The following is a 21,166-nucleotide window of genomic DNA, read 5'->3' on the forward strand; positions in this document are numbered from 1 at the left end:
TATATTTCAGATCTAGCTTTGTCATTTGCGCCTCTCCTAAAAACTCCAAAAAATCAGTATGATAATTATAATGATGTATTATTAATAATATTGCTGTTATTATTATTATTATTATTATTATTATTATTATTATTATTATTATTAGTAGTAGTAGTAGTAGTAGTAGTAGTAGAAGCAGTAGTAGCACAGACAGTAGCAGCAGTAGTGGTAGTAGTAGTATGTAGTAGTAGCAGTAGAAGCAGTAGTAGCACAGGCAGTAGCAGCAGTAGTGGTGGTAGTAGTATAGTAGTAGTAGTAGCAGTAGTAGTAGTAATAGTAGAAGCAGTAGTAGCACAGGCAGTAGCAGCAGTAGTGGTAGTAGTAGTATAGAAGTAGTAGTAGTAGTAGTAGTAGAACAGGCAGTAGCAGCAGTAGTGGTAGTAGTAGTATAGTAGTAGTAGTAGAAGCAGTAGTAAGCACAGGCAGTAGCAGCAGTAGTGGTAGTAGTATAGTAGTAGTAGTAGTAAGAATATATTGGTATGGGCAACGAACACACCTAAAAAATGTGATTTCCCTCATCATGCCGATGCAACCTAAAATACCTTCCTACATTCAAATTTTATGTCCACTTAATTATATGCATAGTGGAAATTGTAGCGCTATTGACTCACCTTTCACAACCTGTCATTGAGCAAAAGTTTCTTTACTCTATATACCTTTATTGAATTAATGTTTTGATTCAATAAAGGTATATAGAGTAAGGCAAATTTTTCGTTAAATTTGTTTTATAATAAATATGATGAAAGTTTTGATGAATATTTTCTGAAATTGGTTCGTTGTTCATGGTCAAATTTCTCACTCAGTTCTCTCAAAAACATTATTTCCATTATATGCATTGAATTTGTCACTACAGTCCGTTTGTCCTGTCATTAGTGAGTAATATTTTGTATTGTTTCCTCAATTGAAATCTGTGAATGTCATTCGTCTAGTAAAAGACTCACAACTTCTTTTTTCCACCTACAGTCAGTCATGTTTAACGTTTATGTTTTAATTTCACAATCTGTACACAAGAGAGTGCTGCTTCCACACGCCCGTTACGCTGATGGTTGGTTTCGTCTAATATTTGACGAAAATAGGACCTGCTCTATTTGGGAAAAGCTGTGTTCAATGATTAACCAAACTCGATTTTACTAAAATTTGGCCGTGGGCAACAGGTATTTTATAAAACTCAATTGAATTAAGCTTCTTGAACAATAGATTTAACGACAAATTTAATCCTGAGCAACAGGCGTTAATCAGGGAAGATGGAGCGGCAGGGAATCACTTGAGATTTAATGTCCAAGTCTGGCCTAGGGTTTTAAAATATCATAGGGTGCTATGCATAGACATTTCGCTAGCCCGCGCTACGAGCGTGCTAATCTAGCCCTGGCTATCGACTGATTACTTGTACAGGATTCATATCATATCATATCATATCATATCATATCATATCATATCATATCATATCATATCATATCATATCATATCATATCATATCATATCATATCATATCATATCATATCATATCATATTATATCATATCATATCACATCATATCATATTATATCGCTAACACTGGTTTATGAATAAGAAAAACGTTAGTTCGCTGATCATCCACCGGAAGCCCGCGCTAGGAATGTCTATGAATATAGCCCTTGGAGTTTAAAGTTTTAGAATGTAATATTCAACAACTTTTTAAGACAAAGAAATTTGTCCATTTCTTCTCAAATTCATCAACGTTTTGCTTGCGTATTCATGTTCAACATATTGTCATACACAATTTATTAACGTTACGTGTGTACACCCAGACCGGATTGTAAGGAACAAATGCCGAACAGCATCACCCCTGTACGTCTAGAGTTTTATTGGAGCAAGCCTAGCATTATTCGTGTCAACAATGTTGAGGACATTTATTTTTACTATCCTCGCTTTAGACTTTGTGCAAAAAGAGACCTGCACTTTATGGTTATTGGAATACATGTTGGCTAGCTGGTGTACATGCATTACTTTAGCGTTGGTATATTCATGTTACGTTTAAAAAGAAACACTTTTATTGCTTGCCTTGGGCGCATGAGTCACATTGCCTTCTTCACTCCGTCTTCCAGGTTTACGAAGAGTAGACCTACCGTACTTTCAAGAATTCCTTTTACCTTAGCTTAATTAACCAGTACATTACTTCAACACGCTGTTCACTGTTATTTTATTAATTTTCACAATAGAACAAATTAGCAGTATCTATAATCTTATAGAACAAGATACGATTTATATTTTATATTTCCTTGCTACTTATAAGACAACCATAACTAAAATTGAAGGGTTCAGAACCATAGTGGGCAAAACGCCATTTACTAAAACCGTAGAAAACAAGGGTTAAAATGAAGTTATTACCATAATTCAATGGAAACATACAGCAAGTAATACAAAGTATACACATTAAAACTGAATGATATGTCAATCTTCATTAAACTATGGTATTCACTTAACTTTAACCCTTGCTTTCTCCGTTTTTAATAAATGGCGCTTGACCCACTATGGCTCTGAACCCCAAAATTGTAATCTACTGGACTATTTGGTTTTGCACAGAGGTAATCGAAGCTAGAGAGTTGGAGAGAAATAAAAGAAAGAGAAGTAAATAAACGAAGGATACGAGAAAAGCAACAAAGTTATTGACGCATGAAGAAAGAACGAAAATAAGCAAGTGAAATAACGAAAGAAGGAGGAAAAATGTAAATAAATAAAGAAGTAAAGTAAGACAGAAGTGAAGTAGTGAGAAGTAAATGGAGAAAGAAGGAAGATAAATGAAACAGAAATATTAGGAAAAATTGGCGAAATGAAGGAAATGAGTAGACAGGAAACTAAGAGTGTTATCAACAACAAACAAATAAATAAACAAAAGACTAAGTGAAAGAAATAACATGTAGAATGAGAGAATGAAAGTGACAAGGTAGAACATAGAATAACAGAAGGAAACAAAGAGCAGAAGAAATAAACAAGAAATGACAAAAAGAAGCAAAAAGAAGGAATAAAAGAAAGAAACAATTTAATTAAAAAATAAAAGGAAAAAACAGAATAAAAGAATGATGAGAGAGATGAGAGAGAGATGGAACGGAGAAAAATTCTCTCCGGCGCCGGGATTTGAACCCGGGTTTTCAGCTCTCCGTGCTGATGCTTTAACCACTAAGCCACGCCGGATACAATCCCGACACCGTTGAGAATCGTCTCAGATTAAGCTCCATCTCTTGGGTTCCCTCTGGTGGCCGCCCTCTGCACTACGTCATAAATAAATATAAATATAAATAAATAAATATAAATAAATAAAATAAATAGAATAAAAGAAGCAATGAACAAAGAAGGAAGAAAGGAATAAAGAAAGAAACAAGAAATATTTGAAAGAAAATAAGAATTAAAGAAAGGATAAAAATAAAGAAATAAACAAAAATAAAAGAAAGAAAAGAGAAATTAAAGAAAGAGTAAAGAAGTGACAAACAATAGGCTAAAGGAAAAAACAAGGAACAAAAAAGAAAAAGGAATTAAAGGAAGAAGAAAGAATAAAAAAAGACATACCGAATAAAAAAGAAACATAGAATAAAAGCTGGCAACAAATTAAGTACAAATCAAAGAAAAGTGAAAAAGATAAATTGAAACAAGAAACAGTGAATAAAGAAAGAAACATTGAATAAAAAAGAAATCAGGAATAAACGAAAGAAACAAGAAAAGAAACAATTCTCTACACACAACTAAATTTCAGAACACACACACTCTTTGATTCCACATTACACAACACAAATACACCCCCACAGGAAACACAAACAAAAGGCGCCAAGACCAGCAACAACCAGTTGTGAAGATGGCCGATAACAGGCTGAAACATGTAACGAGGTAATGTAAAATTTAACACGAGAAAGACACATACTATACTCCAACCAGGAGAAAGTCTCAGGGGAATGAGACGCAGCGGGGTGATGCTGTGAATGAATGTTGATGTCATAAGATGTCGTAAAGTCACACACGTGGGTACACTCATCTCCATTGGCTAACTCTCAAAGCACAAACGATAACACTGATACACACATATTTACACTAACCTAGTTACAAATTAAATCACGGTTAATCTCCTGGTCTTTTAATCCCTCCATGAAGGAAATAACATATGCAGGAGAGCGCATGTTTTTTAAACTGACGTTATAACGGTAATATTATCTGTCTACTCCGCTCCAATAGATGACGCAATAGTAAGCACATTCCTTTCACGGTTAATTTCCTGGATGGAGAACAGTAATATGTTTTCCGAAGTGATACTGTGTTAAAAGCTGTGTAATCAAGATGTATATAGAAACAAGAAATAAAGGAAAGAAAAAAGAATAGCTCAAGAAACAAAGAATTAAGCAGGAAACAAATTAACGAAAGAAAAAGGAAGAAATAGCGAATAAAACAAAATTCAAGGAATGTAGAAGGAAAGAAACAAGACATAAAAAAGAAGCGAAGAATTGCAAGAGGAAACAAGAAACGAAAAAACGGAATAAAGAGAGAGACAAGGAACAAAAAGGAGTGGGAAAAGATTATGAAAAATGAAAAAGGAGAACAAAGAATGCCAGAAAGAAACGAATAAAGTAAATAATAAAGAATTAATGAGAGAAATATAAAATGACGGAAAGAAAACAGATAAATGGGAAAGAAACAAAGAATGAATAGAAGATATACGAAGAAGTATAGCTGGGGGGGGGGGGAAATAAACAGAGGAACAAGAAATACGACACAGAATCCAAGAAAGTAACAAAGAAATAACTACAAAAAATGAAATTAATTGAACAATAAATGGAGAGAGGGAGGGTTATAGAATGAAATATATTGACAGGATGAAATAAAGGAATATTATAAAGGGAAGAGTTAATCAGAGATACGGGGACTAATGTTTTCAACTGTTTATTTTACGATGCTTTGTCAACTGCTATGGCTATCTAGGGTCTGAGTAAGATGAAGGTGATAATTCCAGCGAAATAAGTCCTGGGTCCAGAGCCGAAAGTAACCTTACATTTGCTCTTAACGGGTTGAGGGAAAACCCTGGAAAAATATCTCAACCAATAACTTGTCCCAACCAGGATTTGAACCCGGGCACGCTCGTTCTACGGTCAGGCATACTTACCGTTACTCCACGGCGGTGGACCGGAATAATATTGCATAATATAAATTTAAAATACAAATATGAGATACAATGCTGCCGATTGTCAACATTATGTGATAGAAGTTTCTACACAGTCACTAAAAAATGTCACATAATATATCGAAATACATAATTATTATAAGATTGTATACTTCCGAATGTTTGAAGGCTGCCAACCAAGTAATATAAAATGACAGTGGTGGACTGAGATAATCTCAGCCGAGAAATAGGTTATTTTCTCTAAGACATAACTGTACCTTTGCCTAGGTATGTGTGCCTGGCTTCCCAGGATGTGAAGCGGTCTGCACTCTTGGTGTCACATTGCAATTAGTAATAAATGAGCCGTAAAGGCATTTTCCCTGAAAGCTGGGTCGAGAGCCCGGTGGTCCCTTCTGCGCAGGAATACAAAGTCTCACGTTATGCCTGGTCTGCGACCACCTGACCTTTGAACCGGGCGTTCTATATCCATTTGTTTCCACAAACCCCGCATTTCAAATTATGCAACGCAGATTAAATTAGTTTAGCTACTTCCCAGAACTTTTTTTAAGTTCAAGAATATACGGTTTAAAATACGTTATGTAGGCTACAGGAATTAGTCACAGTTCTGCAGATAAGAGTTTATCGAGCATTCGTGAGATCAGAATTAACATGCACCACACAGGAAGTCCAGATGTTACAAAATTAACACATTTTCTGTTTACAATAACAGAAATTAGCTGAGAAACGAAATGGAACGGATCAAAAAAGAGAGTATTAGACACGAAAGCAAAATTAAGCGATATAAGAATCAGAGCGAAAACGAATTGTTAGTGAAAAGATCATATCTGATGTACTGATTACAACAGACTCCTGAGAATCGTACGGCATTACTAAGTGGCAGACAAGTACTGAGAGACAGAAACACTGTGAAACAGAGATAAACTGAAAAATAGGAGAGAAAAGTGACACAAGGATTTATGAACGTTTTTATTCTTCGTATGTAACTTTTAGACTAGGTAAGGTTGGGTTTAAGGGTTAGATAAATACTACCACAGGCAGGATGAGTACAATCGATCCAATATTTTCTGGAGATAATGGAACTGTAGGAACGGCGTGGAATTACGCAATGTCGCAATAAAAGAAGGGAAAATGGAAATAGAAATAATTAAAGATACGCGATCTCGTGTCCTTGCAAGGAAATTTGGGACTGTGAGAAAAAGTCTATGTGAGCTCCAAGCCCGTTGGCCACTTGTCTCACTCCATTTCTCATTGTTTCGTTGAAGGAACTTAAGAGAATTTCGAAGGGGAAAATCCGATATAACCTAATAGTTACCACACGAGGGAGAGAACTAGCGTCGTGCATTACAGGCGCTATGTTCAGTTCAAGTTTGTCGAATATGACGAAGTTCGATATTTACCGATGTTCGCTCTGAAGGAGGAGTCCTGTCGTGTTTGTTCCACCTTGTTATAAAAATATTTTCTGTCCTCTACTCTCATCCCTTCCTGTTTTGATCGCTTAAGGATTATAGCATAGATCTTCCGATTAGTTTTTTTATATGAATATGACGAAGTTTTTAATTTCTTGGTTGCCTCTCTCATGTTCAAATATTGCAGGACACTAGAGAGTACTGACTATGTGGAAAACTTCGAGGCACATTAAAATAGGGGATGGAAAATCACCATGCACAAATTTATTTTACACTTCTCTTTCCATGGTACCACGAGTGACGTCAGAGTAAATTTTTCACTTCAAAACGTTACAATTTTTCCTCTCTTATAGGTCGAATATAGCTAGACTTTTCAATATCGTATAAAGATATTATCAAAAATTTATAAATATTGACCTTACCTTGTGAGTACATTCTTTCCCTGATGATGTTTTATATTAAAAGCTAAAATACGTTTAGTACTAATAAGAACATTCATAATTTTAATACAAGATGCGAATCAGATCTCCATCTATCCTCTGTTAGTCTTAGCTGGTGTAAAAAGGGAGTTCGTGTATACACGTATTATAGTTTTCAATGCATTGACTAATTTATCTTAAAGTTTTGTAGGACTTATAGATGATTTCACCAGGCTTCACAATGTTTTTAATGATTCATTAATGTAATTACTGGTTCATTAAATCATTTTTATAGCTCACCAAACGTCTTTAGTTCTAACGAACCAGTAAAGCTACTATTACTTTAGATACAAATTTCCGTCTTTAAATGTTTAATGGTTCACTAGTTCCAATACAAAATGGCGGAACGTTTCGACGCAGTGTTACATCTGGAACTGCTCGAAAATCAAGAACCAGACGGACATAAAAACGATCATTTTGATAATTTCAATGACACAAAATTCTCTTGAAAGATATCGCGCCACGAAGATCGTAGTACTCAAAATTTTAGAAGCAACTGATCATAGGTTAGAATATTATCGGAATGGCTAAGAAAAAGCTGAAACTAGTCAACTAGGTAATATACAACTTACAAGCAAACATTCTGATCAGGCAGATAAAAAAGTGATTTTTTTCATCATGTTAATAATGTCAAAACGAGTGCTTATACAAATTTTGTCCACTCGACCGCAATTACAAGGGCCATAAAAATAAGTTCGCCAGGGACCGTTAACAGAAAGAAAACACAATTTCACTGGAAAAAATTATTGGAACAGACATAGCAATTGTTGAGCTATTTTAAAACATATTTCCCCCGGAATTGAGACATTTGTCATATCATTGGATCGACAAACGGCTGTCAAACACTAGTTCCGATCCAAGGCGGCTGACTTCTACGACACAAGGATACAAAAATTGATCCCTTGGTATGAAAAATGTCTTAATTCCAGTGGGGGAATATATTGACAATTAGCGCAACAATTGCTTTGTCATTTTTGTTTTATAATTTTAATTTGTACTAGCTAGCAAGCTAGTTAAATAAATAAAATAAATCTGTTTCAATAAATCTTTCCATGCAATTGTTCTTTTCTTCTGTAAACAGCCCCAGAGAAAAATCACTTTCTGGACAGCCTTGTAATTGCGATCGAGTGGCCAAAATTTGTATAAGTACTTCTTTTGACATTTTTAACATGGTGGAAGAAACAAATTTAATTTTTTTATATGCCTCCATCAGAATATTTGTTTTCTAGTTTTTATTTTAACACATGAAAGTGGTTATTATAACTACATACCTAGAAATATTAGTACATTAATACACGAAGTACATTAAAACATAACAAAACATAATCGATACATTAACTTCCATTTATTATAATTAAATTTACGCACATATTGAACGTATATCTTGAAAATAGTTATTTAACACAGTATATTAGCCTAGGTATCAAGTTTATACTTCCTTCAAAGCTCTGTAACTATCGTTCACGGTACAGTAAATTGATAACTATTTTTTTTTCATTCTGGATAATAGGTTTCAAGAATATTATCTATACCTAAATTGCATTTATTATATATATCATCCTCCCTCAAATGATGTGACCACTGGAATCAGGAATGCAATAATTACAACAGCTGTAATTATGGCGAAAATAATAATAATAATAATAATAATAATGTTAATAATGATGATAATAATAGTAATAACAATAATAATAATAATAATAATAATAATAATACACAGCAGAAATTTCAGACTCAGAATATTTAATGCATTAATTAGAGCTTACCCTGAACTAAGTACACTTAACACACACAGATTTAGGAAAGAAATTACATCAATTATTTAATTGTTTTCTCTTTCCTTAAGTATAAAATTGAAGTTTAATACTCATGTGCTTTTGTATTTTCTATATTTTGCATTAGATTGTCTTTATTTTACTTCATATTAATGCTATTTTACTGAATGAACACTCTTCAATTTTGTAAACTATTTTGTATAACTGAACTGCGCTGCACCCGAGCGCGAGCTCCTGCTCTTTCGGACTGCAATGCCTAATGTAGTGGAAACCATTTGGATATTTGGATTTGAAGTACTTTTTCCCCCATTTTCTTTATTTTGTAACCGCGTTACTTATTGTTGGCCCACATGCGAATGATATAGCAAGTACACGATTTGCGATATAGTAGGCTGTGCTTTCATAAAAATGTTGTGATATAGTTATGAAAAATTCATTGAACATATTTATCCTTAATGAAGCATTATTTACTGTTCATTAAATGTTAAGAAATTTTGGTTGGTGGACAGCTCGCATTTAGTGAATTTTTATATATTTTAATGTTCACTAGTTGTTTCATTTGGATTGATTTATTGAAGCTTGGTGAAACTGGTCATAAGAAAAATAATTTAGAACATATTTTAAAAGTATTAAATTTCACGTACATAATCCTCAACTGACTTGGCTGGTGGTTTAGGAAGAAAGGCAGCACCCTGACGCGGACGGACGACTAACATACTGTAGCTGCTATGCAAGGAACAATTTGGTCGATATTAAGAAAGCTGAAAACAAACACTCCTAAATAGATTTTCTTAGTGCCACAGTGCTCTCTTTCTAATTTGTGTAATGAGGAAGAAAATAGGTGTATTAGAAATCAAATTAATTATTAACAGATGAACTTACTAAAGCATTGAGACATTAATGTACACCTACCTTTTGATTCGGGGAACGAGACACCTATGTAGTTGTTCATAGGCTGTCATGAATAGAGAGCGGAATTTAGGCAAAAACCTATTTTTTTCCTTGATACATACAGGCTTGAGATTTAATATTTACATTTTTCATGGAAATGTAGGTATAAGTAAAGGGGTTTCATAGTGACTAAAAATGTCCTTTTCGACGTTAGTGCCTATTTTTAAGTTTTTTTTTTTTTTTAATTTTTGCATCATTTATCGTAACTGTTTACTGTTTTTCTTAACATCCTGTACCGTTTACATACCAAGACGGGTAACAACAACTCTTTCCTAGCAGTGAACAACACAAGTATGCTTAAATGCGACAGGCTCATATTAGTAGTAGATTTACTGGCATATAAAAGAACTCCTGCGGCATTATTATTATTATTATTATTATTATTATTATTATTATTATTATTATATCTTCCTCTGTCTGTCAGAAATTTAACACAAACTCGCTGGGTTGTACCCGAATAAGCTTTCTCTTACATTCCAAGACAGATAATAACACCTTCCTTTTTTTCTTGCCATTTGTAAGTACAGTTGTGAGCGACACAATAGCCACAATAGGTGCTGAACATCTACTGTGAAGCAAACTATGGAAATGTGATTGGTGAATGGAAAAAACACTTATATTAGTGACATTCTTTAACAAAAAAACTATTTTTTATTTTATAGAGCCTAAATAAAGGAGTTTAAGAGCCTATTTTAGGCGTCTAAAATGCCACTTTTTAGTGCCTAAAATCCCGCTATCTAGTCATGAGACATGTTTACTACGGTAAAGTTAATTTTAAGGGCTGAAATGGAATTAGAAGATGACAATTTCCAAGAATTCATGGATTATACCTATGTTGTGTCATATTATTTGCATAATTATTCTAAAGTTATGCCTGTGTAATCATAAACTGAATATTATCTCCAGATTTACTAGTTTATTCCGAAGTTATGTACCTATAAACACTTTTTGCTGGTTGAGTGGAAGAGAAGGCCTTACGGCCTTAACTCTGCCAGCTAAAATAAATCATTATTATTATTATTATTATTATAAAGGTATTTTAAATTCCTCATTATATTATTATTATTACTATTATTATTATTATTATTATTATTATTATTATTGATGATGATGATGATGATGATGATGATGATGATGATGATGATGATGATGATGGACAATTACTGCCAGTATTACTGAAAACCCAGAGCCAGCGCAATTTTCTGTTTAATTTATAACCACTGGATAAGAGATAAGATAACTAGAATAATAAATAATTAAAAACAACGCAGCAGTGATGCTGGGTTCCTTCGGCTTCCTCGGCAGCTGTTCTGAAAACAAGGAGATCAGAAATTTGGAGTAGGTAAACAAATTCGCGTATGCTGTATTGGTTGGTTCCTGTGATACTCTTTTGATATACTGTTTTCCTGGTACACTGAAACTACTTGAAGGAAGCAAAGGAAAAGCGACTAAGGCCCGTTACACACTTGAAGAGATCTCGCTAGCGAGAAATGTGTTGTGAGAAAAATAAAACATTGATAACATGGATTCAAACGGACGTCGACACACTGGAAGAGATTCTCGTGCGAGTTTCTTGCTGCAATCGGTAGCTCAGCGAATTTTCTTGACACATTTATCAAAGATGTGTGACATTTATAGGCTACTCTTTATGACGATTGAATGTAGAAAAATATGAAAAAGTAATATCACAGGTACGGTGAATTGTACCGATATTGTTTTTATTGACAATGAGGAAAGATGGCTGATAATTGCAGTCAGAAACTTATCGAACTTGTACGATGTCACCCGTAGGCCTATTTATATGATACACAGGATGAAAACTATAAAAACACGAGACTTAGAGAATAAATCTGGAGACAATTAATATCAAATGATCTGAAAATAAATAGGGCTATATTTTATTTTAACGAGATTTAATAATAGGTCTATTAATTATAACATTTGAAATAATGTATCTATATGTCTTAACAGTTTACATAATTTTAATCAGAACATAGCAAAGAATCCTCTCTCATATCATGAATGACAAAAAACAGAGGTCTATTCAACCTGAAATGACGCCTAAACGAATCATCATCGAAATCGAAATCAGTGACCGAAACTCGCGCTTATCTTCGTGAGATACAATGTGATTTCCAGATATTTCTGGCTTTAATTTTAGGCCTACTTTTTCTTTTCATTAATAAAATGTGTTCATATAACTCCATTTCCTCATCATCTGAAGATTCAGATTCAAAATAGTAGATTTCGTACATAATTTGTAAAGTACAACAATATACTTACAGGTTATTTAAGTACGACAATATACATAAATATATAACCTGTAATATTTCCCCCAACGAATGATTCTCTGCATGAAGGCAGTGCATAGATGATCTTAGCGAGGTGTGATCTGTGATAGCGAGAACTCGCTAAGTGTGTGGAGGAAGGTTCTTCGCCTCTGTCTCGCAACATACTTCTCGCTAGCGAGATCTCTTCAAGTGTGTAACGGGCCTAACTTAGTAGTAGCAAGGGAGCAGTGTGATGCTATGGTCACTGGATGTAAGAGGGTACATATAGCTATACCACAGTCTACTATATACAGTCACGAAGGTTGAGTTGTTGAGGTTGCTAGGAACAATAGAATGTGCCGGTACTATTTCGCATTGTCTGTAATGAGGCGATAGTAGCGATACAAGTGGTTAGCAACTATCCAGGGATGCATATTTACTACGTATTGAGCTTCATGACTGTATATAATAGACTGTGGCTATACTCTAATCCTACCCTCCATGTGTTTCCTTATGTATAAGACTATTGTAATGATCTCACGTAACCACATTCCTGTTTCGTGTCCAATGTGATGTGACAATTATTTCAAAGAGCGGAAATATCTAACAATTATTATCAATTATTTAATACGGAACTATAAAAACAAAATATAAACAAAAAGCGTTAATTTTTCTCCTTTAAAAGCCGCCATCTATTGCCGTGTAACTGAAATTAATTTGTATTAAGTATGGGGGTTTATCTCATAAAGCACTGGAGTGGTTTCGATTCCCTGTTGACCTGATTATTTGGTTGGTTTTAAAGTAAAGTCTTTATGCTCAAGAGTGAATAAAAAAAAACTGTTACGGAAGCTTCAAAATCTGACATCACATGCTCAGCAACGGCAACGAGTTAAGTTACAGTATTCCTTACCAATGGCAACGAGTTACACCACGCTATTACTTTTGTGTAAGTTATATGCCAACGAATTCTTTTAGGATGAAAAAGAAACTGTTTAGCGCTCTTCATCAAGGAAATTTACAGAGTTAGGCTATTCGAAATTTTTGGATCTAAGTGATACGACGAAATGTTAATTCTGTTATCCTATGATTTTAATGTATATGTTTAAAATCCTGTAAGTTAATTCATAACGTATGTCAAAGATAACTTTGATTTGCATCTAATTTAAAATCCAAAAGTAGGAATAACACTATCAGACTCTTGCATTGATATGGTATTTACTGGAAGGATAGATTTATTCAACCTTAAAGATAAATGAGATTCAGATTCGTAAAAAAAAAGAAGATATTAAGGCCAGAATCTGAATCGAAACGGATCGGAAGAGTATAAATCTAAATAATTACATTAATAATTTAAAAGTATTCGACATGTTTTAAAGTTAATAGACAAACACTCCTCTCTAATTATTTTATTGTAACATTAAGGGGTTAGGTACAGCCTACGGCAATAAAATTTTTGAAATATTTAACATTTCTTTCCTCCATTACTGTATCTTGTACAATAATGAAAATTAGTATGTGTAAACTCTGTCCTTCTGCTATAGGCCTATGATAAAAATATTTTTACGATTTTTTAAAAATTGTTTATTTATTTTTTCAAAATTCAAAATGGTGGCAGTTCACTGTGCAGTGATGAAGCGTTTCCCTCATAACTAAAAAAAAAAAAAAAAAACTATCCAACATTCTGTGATGAAATTTTTTGTGTGTATTTGTGCATGTCATATCTACAATATGATGCAAAATCGCTTCTATACCTTTGATAGATTGTCTGATAAAAAATAAATTCATTTTAAAAAATGGTCAAATATCAGTATTTTCTTCTAACACAAAATAAAAAAGATATATTATTTATTAAGGAATGTAGTTGAAAGAGCATGATATTGTAAACATGAGTATCAGCAATAAAATAAAAGAAAGAAAACAAAAAGGTGACAAGTTTATGAGTTATGGGGGAAACGCTTCATCACTGCACAGTAAACTGCCACCGTTTTTAATTTTGAAAAAAAAAAAAAAAATATATATATATACTGTATATATAAATAATTTTTTTAAATCGTAAAAACATATATATTTTTTCATATAGCAGAAGGACTGTGTTTTACACATACCAGTTTCCATTACTTTACAAGATACAGTAATGGAGGAAAAAAAGTTTGAATATTTCCAAAAATGTTACTGCTGTAAGCTGTACCTAACCCCTTAAACGCCTACACGCGACCTACAAGAGAGAAAAATGTAACGTTTATTTCCTGTAAACTCAGATGTCATTTCCTAAGAAGTTTCTATAGCTGATTATAGAGACAGCACCGTTTCTTTCGTTATTGCATCATATGGCAGTTTCAAAATAAAATATGTAGGCTATAGAAGTAAATGATAATGTAATACACTGATAAGGTAACAGTCTGTCATGCAGGTGCAAGCTAGACGAATCCGTTTAAGTTATACAAGGGAAGTGAAGTCAGGTATTCAAACTGGAAAAAATGGAAGAATCCATTATAAGCCTATATCTATATGTGAAGGTTGAAATTGATAACTTTACAAGAGTCAGTATTGTTTTGTTATAGAAGGAATACGACGCAAGTAGAGTAGAGATGGAACAAACTGTTCTTTTAAGAAACAGTTTAGACTGTAACTGTTTCATGAACGAAGCTGTTCCAAAATAACAGTTTCAAAGAAACAGTTTCATAAGAATTTATACAACATCAGTGCCAACTGTACCAAGTATTCCAATTGTTTCAACTTCTCATCTGCTTCAGGAACATGTTTCAAAGCTCTTGAATCGTCTTTAAATCAGCTGTTCAGAGTATTATGACGACGAAAGTCATGTTTCGTAGGTTACTGTTAAAAAGTGCAGTAAATAACTACAATTCAGAATAAATCGATTTTATTAAAAATAACGCATATAACTCTAGGAGAGTTTAATAATGGTAAGATATTAGCTGACAATATTTTTCGCTGTATATTAATAATTAACACCATGTTTGGGCATCATGAACATATTCTCCATTAATGGGCAGCTAATAATTAATATCAAATTTATTAGGGAATTTGATTCGTACAATTAAATTGCGAGGTCCTACATAGGCTACTGTTACACGAACGCCGTATGGAACATCGATATTATATCTACTTTCGATTGGAGTCGATGTTAGCGCTACACATGGTCTTTGCAGACAGAAAAGAAGAGGGAAACTGTTTAGAAACTGAACTGTTTATCTCTTGGAACCATGTGGAACGTTGAAGTGGTCACTGGAGCAGTGTAACACTCTTTGGAACGGTTGGAACAGGTTATTTCACGAAACTGTTTCGATACGATACAGTTTCAATCGTGAAACAGTTTCAAAAAAACTGTTACAGATTTTTTTACCCATCTCTGAAATAGAGTAGGCCTACATAGGTGCTTATCACAAGCGAAAAAGATAAGATAATAGTGAAAGTACAAATGATAAACCGGTAAAACCAAAACGTGCCAAAAAAGAGTGAAAAATAATGTGTGAGGGAGTGTAGACAACACAAAAAGAAACGACAAACAATTTTACGAGATGTAGTAGCTGTAAGATAATAATGCATTTCCATCAGCTGCAAATGTGCAAACTATAGTGGCACTGTCAAAGAAGACAATGTTATAAAGAACCTTTTAGTTGTTTTAATAAACATTTTATTAACAACAATTTCATTAGCTACATTTGTAGGCGAATGTGTAAATACCTAAAATCTGTGCATTTAGACCTAATTACATGCCAAAAAAAGACGTTTCACGCAATTAAAGGCAACATTTCATAAATCTCCTGCCATCTTTTTAAAACCGTAATCCGTAATTCAGTTTTAACAGACTTCTTAAAAGTTTATTCTATAGAATTCCAAATATTTTTATACGCAATTCAGCGGCAGACTAATCTGATTTTAAGTTCGCTTAGTACTGTATGTTCTGTGTCAGAAAAAGTTCTTAATTAGATGCGATTATATTTATAAGAAAATCACATCAAACGGCCGGAAATATTAGTAGTCCTTGGACGTTCTTAAATGGTTATTAAAAATATTCGCGTAGTTGAACAAAAAAAAAGAGCTAAACAAAATGATAGGGTTTAGGGTTGCTTTAACAACGCAAAATTATTTTCAAATCATGTTTAGTCCTATGATTTCCGAGCAGGGTCTTCCAAAGTGGCACTTCTTTTTTACTGTAACTCCTGTTACTGGATTTAATTTTCAGTTTTTTATACCCACATTAAGCTAGGTGGTAGAGCTTGTGGGACGACCATAAATATGATTAATAACAGTACTTCAGCTACTAGTTTAACTTCTAACGTTGGTGGTATTAATTACTACAGTTTTATTTGTCATCTTCATAAATTATCCGTGCTAACTGAAAATGGAACAAAGGGAACGCTGTTCAAAGTGAACTCTTCGCCACTATAATGATAGGTGTCGGGACCACACCTATGCAGCAACCGAGAACCGAGATGCTGTTCTGCACAAGAATAGAAATGTGCTCCTCATTTTGTGCGTCTGGTCAGAGTGCAGAGAGAAGACTTTATATACCTATGTCCGTTATTTAACAGCAATATTGTTTTGAAATTAAGAAGGCAATTACAGTAAAATATTTTAAACTAAACGAAATGTATAAAATTACAATTTTAACCTACAGTATACCGGTAATACTATTCGAAGACTAGGTAACGAATAAAAACTTAAAACAAAATAATAAAACAGGTGAATTAAATAAAATTTGTTGGGCTCTGACACAACATTTCATTGTAATGATATTATCAATAAAGTAATTAATATCAAATAATCTATGGAGCAGTAACAATACCATTGAAAAGCAAGTTCAGAAAGGACATTCATTTGAAAATATATAAGATTTTAGCCATACCGTTACATACAGTACACGTAAAGTTTAATTTTTGGTCCTACAGAATATATATGTTATGGTAACAATGATTACACTGGGTAACAACGAAAATCTTTCTCTCGATATTTTAATTGTTTCTGATTCAATTTTTTGCGCTGATTTAAAATCTGTAATTACTTTTATCTGAAATGATAACGGTTCTAGAAATATAACGATATTCTTAATTATGTTTGTTCTATATTGAAGCATGACTTCTAGAGGTGATTGCAGGAATTTACCGGACTCTTTCTGTTACGTTTGTGGATATTACATCAGTACAAATCAGAAGAAGCATAACATAAGACCTAGCACCAAATATTATAGGCTACAGCTCATAACGCTTACTTTGAAGTACCAGTACGAGACCAAGACAATTCATGGGCACAACATGTGTGCTGTGGTTCCTGTAATACAACTTTGGAAGGATGACTTCGAGGATCTCGGAAATGTATGCCTTTCGCTGTCCCCAGAGTTTGGAGGAAACGAACCAACCACCATGACAATTGGTAATTTTGCATGGTCGATATGTCATCTTTGAAAAATTTAAAACAACGGGGGAGATTGCAGTATCCGGATATCTAATCTTTTATTGCTCCTATCCCGCATGGTCAAGATTTACCAGTTTTTGAACCACCAGCCGTTGACTCAAACGAATTTGTATCGCCATATACCCGTCCCCGGAAGTGACTCAGACTTTAGTGACAGCGACCGTTCCAGCCAGAATCATTATTTTCGAAATCAGAAGGAACTAGATGATCTTGTACGTGATCTTGAATTACCAAAATCGAAAGCAGAGCTCCTAGCATCCGGTCTACAAGTATGGAATTTGCTTGACGGAAGCAGGATCACGAAATATAGGAAGCGGCATCAAACTTTCGCACAATATTACGGGATACAGCCATGATTGGAGACTATGTGTGGGGTTTGGTCAGGGATAGGAAAGCACGATCACATCTGCATTTCTAACATACTTAATTCAAGACTGTTATTGTATAAATGTGTACTGTCCATCGTACATATAATATTATATAGTCATTATTCTTTCTGGTAGGCCTAATAAATATGCATATTACTTAAACATATACAGTTAATTTCCCAAAGAACTACTGATGCCATATTGAAAATACTGATATTTCTGAACTCATCGTGTGTGATTTATTGATATGAATAAAAAAAATTATAAGAAACAAAAACTTGTTCAAAATTTGTTACCCAGTGTTATTAGAGGAGAAAAATTCGCTCCGGCGCCGGGGATCGAACCTGGGTCCTTAGTTCTACGTACTAAGTGCTCTAACCACTGAGTTACGCCGAAGTTCAATCCACAGCACCTAATCGAATCCCTCTCCTCTAGTGTCGAACTTGGAGTCAGGCCAAACCCTAAAATCAAAACTAGCTATGATCTGAACACACATTTGAAAAGTTCGTGTTTACTTGCATAGCTCATTCGCAAAGTGTATAGATTTAACTCCTATGGACATGGTAAGCGATTGAAGATGAGAAATGGGCGAAACGTTTGGCATGTTTTCAGTATGTTAATTAGCCTATTCTGTAACAATTAAAAATTATGTGATAATGCAAAAATAAAAGTAATTAAAACTGCTTTCGCGAGAGATGACTTAAAATAAGACAAAATTACATCATATGTAAAACAGAAAATGTCATTAACTGATAGAATAAAGTCATAATGTCTATACTCTTCTTATCATAGATTGAATATGCTATAATAAAAATGTTTCTTCGCCGTATTTTTTTTTCGCCTGTTTTAAACGACATTTTAATCAGTGGTATTAATTTCGTCCAGTGGTGAAGTTTCTGTGTTTGTCAATTCATTTTAAACATCAATACTAAACACGATTTATTGTAACCTAATTTCTCCGAAAAGCGGCAAACCTAAGTGCCCAATACAACAGAGTTCAATATGATTTTTCCTATTTTATTTTCTTACGGACCCGATATGATTACAATTGGAATTCATTCAACCATAAATGAAGATATAAAATATTTATAACAGGATTATATCCGTAAGTTAAACTGGATTATAAAATAACAAAAATTTAATAAAGCGATACCGAATTGTGATACTCGTGTAATTACAGGAGAAATGCATTGGTAACTTACACAATAGCCAATACGTTCTTCGAAACCCATCTGAGCGGGTAAGAACTCTATTCATGTACAATATAAACACGTAGCAATCCCCTGGAATAGTAGTAGTTCGGATTTTATTGAAGATGACAGAAGGATAAACCAATTTTAACTCCTGTTTTCATAGCACGCAACATTGAGCAATTGCTTGAGAACTTCTTTTCTTGTGTCAGCAGTCTAGTTGCCTCTCCTTGTAACTGAACAAGTAAAAAGCTTATGAAAAGACGTACGTCTATTATACGTATGATCCTCAATACAGACTCTCTTCTGTTAAAGGAACAAGCAGGAGGAAGAAAAAGACTATTCAGAATCACGGAACACTCTTACCCAATACAACACCACATCAGCTTCCATTGCAAGTTTACTGGTCAATAAAGCCGCTAACAATTCGGGCGTTAAGAGTTTATTTGTTGGACAAATGCGCCGCCTCTCTCAAGACAACTCACTAGATGGATGAGTGAGGAAGATATTCAGGCAGGCCAATCGTCCAGAAGAGTATCGCGGTGGTCCCCAGAGGCTGGGTGAACTCGTGTCACCTACGTTTACATTATGCTTCAATCGTTGCGAGGGGGTAGGGAAGGGACATTCCAACCATTACGTGTATTTCGGTGTTGGGCAGAGAGAAAGTTTTATTTATATAACAGGATGAGATCACTGTCGTCTCATCATACACTTCAAGCAATGACAACAGTAGTAGCCTCTGGCGTAGTTCAGGCGGTAGTGCGTATGCTTGCTGAACTGGAGTTGCGCTAGGACGTGGGTTCGATTTCCGCTTGAGCTGATTACCTGGTTGATTTTTTTTTCCGAGATTTTCTCAAACCGTAAGACGAAATGAGCTACTTATTTTTGAGACGCAGTAACTGGATTTTTCTTCTCTGTGCTTATACAATGAAAATAATTAGTCTTATTAATTCAGAATTAATTATTTATAGTTTTGTCCATTGTTATTTTACAAACAGTAGTCAAGTATTATCTAGGCTCAGAGGGGGGGGGGATTATAAACACATATTGTCTTGGCTTGCGTCATGCGTAATATAACTCAGATCATATTAACTACTCTTTTTGTAACAATTGCTCAGATTTTTCTCCTCTGTAATAATTATATTAATAATTAGTTTTATTAATTCAGAATCAGTTATTTATAGTTGTTTTCCATACTTGTAATATATACAGAGTGATTCACGAGGATTTTTCGTCCTTTACGGAGCTTATTTCTGAAGACATTTTGAGCAAAAAAAGTCCTATAAACATAGTTCATATTCTCAATATTTTTAGAGTTACACTAATTTAAAGTTGTTTGTAAAGTACGTTTTTTTCTTCAGTTTGAAGGTAAAAGAATATTACAAATAGAGAATTAACCATTCAGAAGTATAATTTCTTTAATTGGCAAGTACTATGAAACGATGAAAGAGTAATGGAACGGAGAAAAATTCTCAGCTCTACGTGCTGACACTTTATCCACTAAGCCACACCGGATTCCACCCCGGCGTCGGAAGAATCGTCTCAGTTTTAAGTTCCAACTCTTGGGTTCCCTCTAGTGGCCGCCCTCTGCACTACGTCATAGATATCTATGAACCTAGGACCAAAGTCCACACATGTGCTGAGGTGCACTCGTAATGAGTGACTAGTTGGCCGGGATCCGACGGGTTCAAATCCCGGCGCCGGAGAGAATTTTTCTCGGTTCCATTACCCTTTCATCGTATGATGACGCAGAATATTTGCATGGAAATATCATATGTACTTCGGTACATTATAATAATATATATGATATGCGTAAATCACTTCGTGATTTAAGACGGCGCTTATTCCGTCGGATCCCGGCCAACTAGTCACTCATTACGAGTTCACCTCAGCACATGTGTGGACTTCGGTCCTAGGTTCATAGATATCTATGACGTAGTGGAGAGGATGGCCACTAGAGGGAACCCAAGAGTTGGAACTTAAAACTGAGACGATTCTTCCGACTCCGGGGTGGAATCCGGTGTGGCTTAGTGGATAAAGCGTCAGCACGTAGAGCTGAAAACCCGGGTTCAAATCCCGGCGCCGGAGAGAATTTTTCTCGGTTCCATTACC

General features: G+C 34.3%; 1 protein-coding gene and 1 non-coding gene across 2 annotated transcripts in view; one reads left to right on the top strand and one right to left on the bottom strand.

Moving 5' to 3' along the window:
- LOC138716547 (protein gooseberry-like) overlaps nt 1-21,166 on the top strand; it is a 374,575-nt gene that overhangs the window by 140,969 nt on the left and 212,440 nt on the right. The window lies entirely within an intron of this gene.
- Nucleotides 3,139-3,210, bottom strand: TRNAS-GGA (transfer RNA serine (anticodon GGA)). Its single transcript has one exon. It is a non-coding gene; the product is annotated as a tRNA-Ser (tRNA).

This window comes from Periplaneta americana, chromosome 16 (genome assembly GCF_040183065.1).
Source record: "Periplaneta americana isolate PAMFEO1 chromosome 16, P.americana_PAMFEO1_priV1, whole genome shotgun sequence".
Taxonomy (NCBI): domain Eukaryota; kingdom Metazoa; phylum Arthropoda; class Insecta; order Blattodea; family Blattidae; genus Periplaneta; species Periplaneta americana.